Here is a 6,981-nt window from a genome sequence, read left to right as displayed (position 1 = left end):
GTTTCCAAGTTGGAAACGGCGCGCGCTCCGCCCCCTCCGATATCCCTAACCAATCCAGTGCAAAGGAGCGTCCAGCAAGAGTCGCGCCTCTTTAATCACTCCTATTTCGTTTCTTCTTTCGTCTTGACTTGTCCCGGTCCGTCTGGGCCCTGGACTGGTTGAGCAACTGTAGAAGAGCCCCGGAGCGAGCGGGCTGGAGGAAAGCGGCGTTGCTTGATGGAGTTCTCGGCTACCTAGGCCGTCCGTCATCTTTAGATCTCAGGAAGGTGAAGAAAAACAGGAGGCAGGATGACGTCAAAAGGTTGAAGCCACTTAGGTTTGTATGTGTTTCCTCTTCCCAGTGCATCCGTCATCTAGTACACTCAAAACAAAGCAAGGAAACCTATGAGCTGCTGCATCCTCGGTAGCATAGGAGCCAACTTTTCAAAATTATTGGGAGTGCTAAGCCCAATGGAAATAACCCCTCCCTGGACACATACAAGCAATTTTCTCAATATTAGGGGTGCTCAAGCACCCACAGAGTCGGCTCCTATGCTCGGTAGCATTTTAATTTAATCTCACTTATATTTTCAAATATGCTATCTTGTGCAGCATACGGATGCACACAGAGGAACTGTGACTTGGGGAAAATCCACTGCTTATTTCTGGGATAAGCAGCATAAAATGTATTGAGCTTTTTTGGGATCTTGCCAGGTATTTGTGACCTGGATTGGCCACTGTTGGAAACAGGATGCTGGGCTTGATGGACCTTTGGTGTGTTCCAGTGTGGCAATGCTTATGTACTTATTGGTTTCATCCGTTAGAGTACTAATTTGTTCTACATTTTAAATAATTGTGTCGTTTGTAGGGGCTGTCTATAGGGACTCCCTGTATTCGTGATGTTTTCACCTAGTAAAGGGCCAACAAAACAGGCATCATGTTATGAGAATCAGGTACTTAACAATCAGACTTACTATTTATCAATACAATTTTAAAAATATATATTAATTGGGTTGAAATTGGGAGCATTTCTAAAACACCAATCCATTCAAGTCAAATGGCAACAATCTGTAAACCATGGCCCATGAGACATGGTGTTCCACAAGGCTCCCCATTCTCCCCCGTTCTCTTCAACTTCTACCTCAGAGACATAGGAAAAATTTCAACTCCTTACAAAATCAAATATGACAAGTCTTATGTACAGTCAGATTAGAGGGACAAAGAATCTGTTCAACATGGAAAAGGAAAAGGTTGTGCACAGGCTCTTGGTACTTGTCATGGTACACATGGTGGGGGATGTGGCAGGGGTCATGGTCAGCGCAAATATGGTTCTGTAAATTGTACCTTGACAGGAACCAACACCAGATGTACTCGTTAGATGAAATGGCACAGTTTGGCATTAAAATGTGTCAAAATATTGATAGATGCAAGATTCAAGACACCATTTAGCCAACAACCTGCAAGCACAATTTATTTGCAGAGTCAGTTTTTTATGAATTATAGTAACAATGACAAAAATTAGTCAGAAGTAATGATAATTAATGAAATAAGAAAAAGTGAGCCCTTATCACTAAGTCAATGGGTGGCATTAAGGGCTCAGGTCATAGATAGATGTATGCTGGTTTTCATTTTGCCGCACGTCCAGTAAGGGCCATGCCACAATTTTTTTATTACCAGCCAGCCATTTACTGCCTCCATGTGAAAAAGCCACTTTTTACCGGCGTACAGTAAAAAGTGGCCTTGGCGCAAAGCAATCCATGCGCCGACACTACCCGCAGGCCTCTTTTAACCGCCATTTGGTAAAAGGGCCCATTTGTGAATATAGTCTGATTGATCCTCTATGACATTGTATAGGTGATGAGTGGGAGTGATGAAGACTGGCTGTCTCTCAACGCTGTTGAAGACCATTACCCAGCCAATGCTGTGGCAGCGGGTGCAAGCCTTGCGTGTTTGATGTGTATCAGAAGGAGCTGGCACTATGGGAAGAGGCGAAAGAAAAGAATGATAGGAGTCTCCTGACTAAAAAGAAAGAAGAAGCGGTAAGTTCCATGCATTTCTTTCTTCGTTACATATGTGACTCCAGTCATCTGAACAGGATTTCGAGAGATCCTCAATCTCTGTGTTAGTGTGCTGGATAGAAAAGTATTAAATCTAGGAGTTTTTGTAAAGATAAGGCCATAATTTTTAAATGATTAGAATTAGTGATATAAGCTTTACTTGTCATTTTTGTAGCCACTGGAAATTTCTTCTAGTATTTTATTTGCCTTTCAGGCTCGTTTTCGAAAGAGAAGGACGCCCATCTTTCGACACAAATCGGAAGATGGCCGTCCTTCTCACAGGGTCGTCCAAATCGGTATAATTGAAAGCCGATTTTGGGCATCCCCAACTGCATTCCGTCGCAGGGACGGCCAAAGTTCAAGGGGCGTGTCAGAGTCCGTAGCGAAGGCGGGACTTGGGCGTGCCCTACACATGGACGTCCTCGACCCATAATGGAAAAAAAAAGGGCGTCCCTGACGAGCACTTGGATGACTTTACCTGGTCCTGTTTTTCTTACAACCAAGACACAAAAAGGTGGCCTAAATGACTAGATGACCACCAGAGAGAATCGGGGATGACCTCCCCTTACTCCCCCAGTGGTCACTAACCCCCTTCCACCCTCAAAAAACGTCTTTAAAATATTTTTTGCCAGCCTCAGTATGTCAAACTCAGCTCCATCACCAGCAGTATGCAGGTCCCTGGAGCAGTTTTAGTGGTACCGCAGTGCACTTCAGGCAGGCGGACCCCGGCCGATCCCCCTCCCTACCTTTTAGGTTTGTGGAGGAAACAGAAAAGCCCTCCAAAACCCACCAGAAACCCCTGTACCCACATCTAGGTGCCCCCCTTCACCCGTAAGGGTTTTGGTAGTGATGTACAGTTGTGGGTAGTGGGTTGTAGGGGAGAGGGTTTGGGGGGCTCAGCAGACAAGGTAAGGGAGCTATGTTCCTGGGAGCATTTTATGAAGTCCACTGCAGTGCCCCCTATGGTGCCCGGTTAGTGTCCTGTCATGTCAGGGGGACCAGTGCACTACAAATGCTGGCTCCTCCCACGACCAAAGGGCTTGGATTTGCTCGTTTCTGAGATGGGCGTCCTTGGTTTCCATTATTGCCGAAAATCAGAAACAACCAAGTCTAAGGATGGCCATCATTTCAAGATTTGGGCGTCCCCAACAGTATTATTGAAACGAAAGATGGACGTCCATCTTGTTTTGATAATACGGGTTTCCCCGCCCCTCCATCGTGACGTTTTGCGAGGACGTCCTCAACAAAACTTGGACGCCCCTTTTGATTATGCACCTCTTTGTGTTTTAAAGTTCTCAGACCTGCTGCAGAGTTTAGGCTTCATCATCAACTTCAGGAAATAAACCTTGTGCCCCAAAAATGGAGAGGCTATAAAACTAGATGACATGAAGATGGAATAAAAATATAGAGCATTTGCATTCACAATAACATTTAAATAACTTCCACACTTTAAAGAAAAAAAAAGACACGGCGGGGGTAGACTGCACTGGGTGTTAGTTACAGCGCTAAAGACTTTTAAGGTGGGTAACCTACGTGGAGGGGCATAATTGAACGAAAACGTCTATCTCCATGGGTGTTTATCTCCGAGAACGGGTCCGTGAAGGGGTGGACCGAACCGTATTTTCGAAAAAAATAGACGTCCATGTTTTATTCGACAATTTGTGAGCTGGGCGTTTTTTGTTTTTCAGTGATAATGGAAAATGAAAGCGCCCAGCTCAAAAACGAATAAATCCAAGCATTTGTTTGTGGGAGGGGCCAGGATTCGTAGTGCACTGGTCCCCCTCACATGCCAGGACACCAACCGGGCACCCTAGGGGGCACTTTTACAAAACAAAAAAAGGTAAAAATAGCTCCCAGGTGCATAGCACCCTTCCCTTGTGTGTTGAGCCCCCCAAATCCCCCTCAAAACCCACTGCCCACAAGTCTACACCATTACTATAGCCCTAAGGGGTGAAGGGGGGGGCACCTACATGTGGGTACAGTGGGTTTGGGGGGGTTGGACGACTAAGCATTAAGCAGCACAATTGTAACAGGTAGGGGGGGGATGGGCCTGGGTCCACCTGCCTGAAGTCCACTGCACCCCCTAACAACTGCTCCAGGGACCTGCATACTGCTGCCAGGGAGGTGGGTATGACATTTGAGGGTGAAAATAAAAAGTTGTGAAACATCATTTTTTGTGGTGGGAGGGGGTTAGTGACCACTGGGGGAGTCAGGGGAGGTCATCCCCGATTCCTTCTGGGGGTAATCTGGTCATTTAGGGCACTTTTTGGGGCCTTATTCGTGGAAAAAACAGGGTCCAGGAAAAGTGCCCTAAATTCTAGCTACAAACGCATACTTTTTTTCCATTATCAGCGAAAGGCGTCCATCTCTCCTTGGCCGATAACCACGCCCCAGTTCCACCTTCGCCACGCCTCCGACATGCCCCCGTCAACTTTGTACGCTTCCGCGATGGAGTGCAGTTGAAAACGTCCAAAATCGGCTTTCCATTATACCGATTTATTCGTTTTATGAGATAAACGTCTATCTCCCGATTTGGGTCGAAATCTAGGCGTTTTTCTCTTTCAATTATAAGGTGGATAATCACAGGTACAACAACCCTGGTCTCCTTTTTGGGCAGACTGGATGGGCCATGATTGTCTTTAGCTGCCATTTACTTTGTAACATCTAAGATTTCCTTGATTGAGGCTATTCTGTACATGGTACAAGCAAAAGCTTTAGCGCCAACAGACAGACATGTTCACACAATTCAGACTTCTGCCCTTTCATAGATAAAGCCTTTTCACAGATGTACTGCTATAGCCATATGCTCTAAAAATGAGAAGGCCTCAATGAGATCTCAAGTTTGAATGGGACCAACGTACCCAACCTCTTTCTCCTATAATTCATCCATCAGCTGAGTCATGCATTATTATGCAGTGGTGGATATCTAAGCTAAATCTTAGCTCAAGTGTCCCATTTGTTCTGCTGGAGCATCACTTGGCCTAACAACAGATGCCTTCAACACTGGGTGAGGAGCCTCCTTGGACTTAGTTTACTCAGGAATCTGATTACAATTCCAAAAAAATGCTCCACATCAATCATGAAGAACTTCAAACAATATTTTACTCTTTCTAAGTATTCATCTATCTTCTTTAGAATTGATCAGTTTTAGTTCAGAAAGACAGCTTCCTGGAGGAAAAGTCCATCATCTGTTATTGAAATGGACATGGGGGAAGCCAGTGCTTGCCCTGGGATTGGTAGCATGGAATGTTGCTACTAATTGGGTTTCTGTCAGGTACTTGTGACCTGGTTTGGCCACTGCTGGAAGCAGGATACTGGGCTAGATGGACCATTAGTCTGACCCGGTATAGCTATTCTTATGTTCTTATGACAACCAAGCTGCTTTCTTTTATATCAACAAGCAGGGAGGGATGGGATCACTTTGCCTGTGATGGCAAGTAACAAGGATATAGGACTTTGCCATTACTAGTTGCATCCAAATTCAAGCTACTTATCTCCCCAGTGTTCAGAACCAGATAGCTGACAGATTCATCAGACTTTTTATCCTCACAATCGGTCCCTGGACCAGTACACTCTAAATAACTTCTTATTGGCCTTTGATATTCCTCAAATAGACCTCTTCACCAGCAGCAAAAATACAAAGTTTACCCCTCTTTTGCTCAGTATTCCCATTCTTGCACTGTCTGACAAGAGATTCCCTAGCCCATAAATTGCATTTCTTCCCTCTTGTACCCTTTTCTTCCCATGACCCCACAGAAATTCAACAGAGGCCCAGTACCATGGTACTCATAGCCCTCTACTGGCCTCATGAGAACTGGTTTCTACTCTTCAAAATACTCTCACTTTAACCTCCATACAGGCTCCAGCTGTTTCTGTCACTGGCCTCTCAGCCCACTTTCACTCACTATCCCTCACAGCATGGAAACTGAGCAGCATTTAATCTCAAGCTTGGGATTAAAATGGCTATTTATGACATCTTAGTGGCTGCAAGAAAGCCATCTACCAGATGTAGATGCCTTCAAGTGGAAGACGTTTGCCATCTGGTGTTTCACAAATGTGACTACGTCTGGGAAAAGGTGATCAAAGTTGCAGATCCAAAATGTTGAGAATGGCCAGTTTTGAATGTCATAGGTCTATAAGCAGTCTGAAAAAGTTACATGTTTGAACTTCCGTAACTTTTTAATTTTTTTTTCACATAAAAGGATGGGGTTTGGACTGTTGTATTAGGTTATCAATAGAAATCAAACAAAATAAAACATGGAAAAGAAAATAAGATGATACCTTTTTTATTGGACATAACTTAATACATTTCTTGATTAGCTTTCAAAGGTTGCCCTTCTTCGTCAGATTGGAGATAAGCAAATGTGTTAGTTGATAGTATATATAAGTGAAGCTTCAAAGCATTTCGATGACAGTCTAGCAAGGTGGGGGTGGGTAGGAGGTATGCATGGGTACATCAAAGCATTTAATTTCATTGATAGTCTAACAGGATGGGTGTGGGTAGGTGAGAGGAGAGTGATAAACAGAGAAATACAACTTTATGGTTTATAATGGGCTAGAAAACCCAGATCCTTGTTAAGTCCTGTCTGTTGGGTGTCAAAATATTCAATCATTCTGACTTCAAAGGTCTTACATTCCTGTATTGTTTTAAAGTTACCCTTCAGGATTCTTACTGTGAAATCACTGGTGCAGTGTCCTGGTCCTGTAAAGTGTTGGCCCACAGGGGTGGGAATCTGACTGGCACCAGCTTTCTTCATGTTGTGTCTATGTAAATTGAATCTTGTCTTAAACATCTGGCCTGTTTCTCCAATATAGCATCCTTCGTTACATTTTTTACACTGAGTGATATATTCCACATTGGAAGATGAGCATGTGAAAGATTCCTTTATGTTGAATGTTTTTCCTTTGTATTACAAATTGTTTGCTCTAACAATTCATTAAAACC

At 44.0% G+C, this 6,981-nt stretch overlaps 1 protein-coding gene across 1 annotated transcript in view; it reads left to right on the top strand.

Annotated features, from left to right (window-relative positions):
• The first annotated feature begins 40 nt into the window (after positions 1-40).
• Positions 41-6,981, top strand: part of LOC115471792 (NADH-cytochrome b5 reductase-like) — a 30,153-nt gene continuing 23,212 nt past the window's right edge. The window contains 2 exon segments of the mRNA XM_030205626.1: positions 41-316; positions 1,834-2,018. The gene's annotated coding sequence lies outside the window, so the exon portion shown is untranslated.

The sequence above is a fragment of the Microcaecilia unicolor genome, chromosome 6 (assembly GCF_901765095.1).
Source record: "Microcaecilia unicolor chromosome 6, aMicUni1.1, whole genome shotgun sequence".
Classification (NCBI taxonomy): Eukaryota; Metazoa; Chordata; class Amphibia; order Gymnophiona; family Siphonopidae; genus Microcaecilia; species Microcaecilia unicolor.
This window is presented reverse-complemented; position numbering and strand designations above follow the sequence as displayed.